Raw genomic sequence first — 2560 nt, 5'->3', positions numbered from 1 at the left:
ACTTTTAAAGGAGACACTCCAGCATGCGGCCAAGCCGGCAACCCATTAATGGCAGCCTGACGTCCGGAGCACATCCGTCTTACACTTGATCGTGCTCGGTGTACACGCCGTACATAACGAAAGCGAAAGCACACCAGCAGGAGCAGGGCAAGCCAACCCCCTCGGCCTCTTCGGGGCGTTGCTGCTGGAGAGAATGTCAAAGGGCTCTGGGGGAAAAAAAACCCCCCAAAAAACAACAACAACAACAACAAAAAAAAAGGGTGAAGCTATTAATTTAAACAGCTTGAACAGCATTATTTAGATGAGACAGGGGGTGTTACCCTGCCAGCACTCATTAATATGAGGCTGGCAATCGCCCCGTCTGCTAGGCTGCTATATCAGCACGACCAAAACGAATGATAGGGATGGATGAGAGGCAGGAAAGAGGGGGGGGAGGGATAGAAGGAATGAAAGAGTGATAGAGGGAACGAGAGTGGGGTGGTGGCAATCACGCCGAGATTGTGGGGGTTGTTTAATTATAGATGATTCACGTTCAGCTAATACAAACACTATTAGTGATGCAACCTAATCTCTATGACTGTTTATGGTAATGTTAGTTGGATACAGGAGAGAGGCACAGCTTTCAGTGCAAGATTTGACTAATGACTAGTGTGTTAAAGAGGTAACAGGAGAACGTGATTATTTTTGCTCACATTTGATTTGTGTGCGTGCATGCGTGCGTGTTATATAGTCATTTTCATTTTTCTGCTGACTGTGGTGTGGAGATGGTGAGGTGGACATATGTTTATATCCGTACTCACTCACCCCTCACCCACCCACACACGTGCACGCACACACACACACACACACACACACACACACAGTGTTAGTCACATGTCACCGCAAAAGGTATCACATATTTCCTTCCTCCTTCACAAAGCATTATTCATATTATTCTAAGTCTGAATTTAAGATAAACAGACCCATGTAATCTTCCAGGTTATATCTTCACAGTCTTACTGGCCATGAAATTCCTGCCAACTGCTACACAACCCAGTTTACTGAGAATGGTTTTGTTCTTCAGTACTGAAATGTAAACCACAGAAGAGTTGTTCAAATATCTTTCTCAGGGCCATTCATGGACAGTCTGCCAAGCGATGCTATAATTTCTCCCACTAACCGATGGCCAGACTAAGAATAACACCGTTAATAAGTGAACTGCTATGGTCCTAATATGGAAAAGGAGAGTGGGACATCACACCAGGACTGACACTGGCAGTAGCCGTCTCGGGGCTAAGCGCACTCAAGTCGTGCGGCTCTCGCGGTTTTCGTAACTCTCGCGCCTCTCACGCTTGGGAGCTTGGAGCTCCACCGGGACGATGCGTTCCACGCCAGCAGCAAAGAGCTCTGTGAGCGTGGAATGTGGCGCTGGAATGCGCGTGCAGCCTACTCACTTTGAGAAGATCACGCACAGCATCCCGCCTCCAGTCCTGTGATTTTACCATCAGATCGTCTGATCAGGGAAAGGTCGACGTGGAGACAAACTCTGGCGACCTGCTAATATGCATTTAGGGCACACCCATATTTGCCGTGAAGGAGCAAAGCCTTCGTAACTGCAGCTCATTCAAGTTCCTCACTACCCGCGTCTAATGTGCACAGGAAAGCTGCGTAACGTATGCTGATCTGCATGAACAGGCACAGTATTTCTCAGCCTTCCTTTAATGCTGTTGGTCACTTTCACCTGCTTGCATTCTTCAGTCTCTTGTGTAACAGACTGCATTTGCTGAGGCATTTCTGAATTGACCTGTACAGCCCTTCAGCCCTTCCCAGAGGAGCACACGATCACATGGCCTAAAGCCTCCTCCGGAATGGCATCAGAAGCCCACTATGGTAAAACATTCTTGCCCTTCTCAGTTTGGCCAGGCAGACATGCTACAAGCATTCCTTCCCAACTCAGTGCTGTAAGCCAAAGATGCTCACTGCAGCTGCTGTAGATCCAGATACCCTGCAGAGGTCTGTTCCAACACTAATCTTACCCTGTTGGTTTAATCACAGTCTTCACACACACATACACACACACACACACACACACACACACACACACACACACACACACACACACACCTCAGCCACAAGTATGAGTGTTGAGATGAGTGTTGAGTGTGTGAGTGTTGAAATGATTGTTTAGTGTGTGAGTATTGAAATGATTGTTGAGTGTGTGAGTGTTGAGATGAGTCTTGAATGTGTGAGTGTTGAGATGAGTGTTGAGATCAGGGTTTAGCTAGTTTGCATGGTGTGTGTGTGTGAGTGTGTGTGTGTGTGTGTGTGTGTGTGTGTGTGTGTGTGTGTGTGTGTGTGAGTATGTGTGAGTGTGTGTGTGTGTGTGTGAGTGTGTGTGTGTGTGTGTGTGTGTGTATGTGTGTGTGTGTGTGTGTGTGTGTGTGAGTGTGTGAGTGTGTGTGTGTGTGTGTGTGTGTGTGTGTGTGTGTGTGTGTGTGTGTGTGTGTGTGTGTGTGTGAGGTTAACTGTTTGCAGGTCAATTGGCTGCAAGACATTTGCTTTCTCCTGCACACCTGATCTG

General features: G+C 47.4%; 1 long non-coding RNA gene across 1 annotated transcript in view; it reads right to left on the bottom strand.

The window, feature by feature from the left end:
• LOC145653743 (uncharacterized) overlaps positions 1-1756 on the bottom strand; it is a 19013-nt gene extending 17257 nt beyond the window's left edge. Inside the window, exon 1 of the long non-coding RNA XR_014119928.1 lies at positions 1434-1756. This is a non-coding gene — a long non-coding RNA (uncharacterized LOC145653743). The remainder of the gene's footprint in view (positions 1-1433) is intronic.
• Between the last annotated feature and the right edge of the window lie 804 nt (positions 1757-2560).

Source organism: Electrophorus electricus, chromosome 25 (assembly GCF_041902795.1).
Source record: "Electrophorus electricus isolate QZ-2024a chromosome 25, ASM4190279v1, whole genome shotgun sequence".
NCBI classification, from domain to species: domain Eukaryota; kingdom Metazoa; phylum Chordata; class Actinopteri; order Gymnotiformes; family Gymnotidae; genus Electrophorus; species Electrophorus electricus.
The sequence above is the reverse complement of the archived record's forward strand: the minus strand, read 5'-3'. Positions and strand labels throughout refer to the sequence as shown.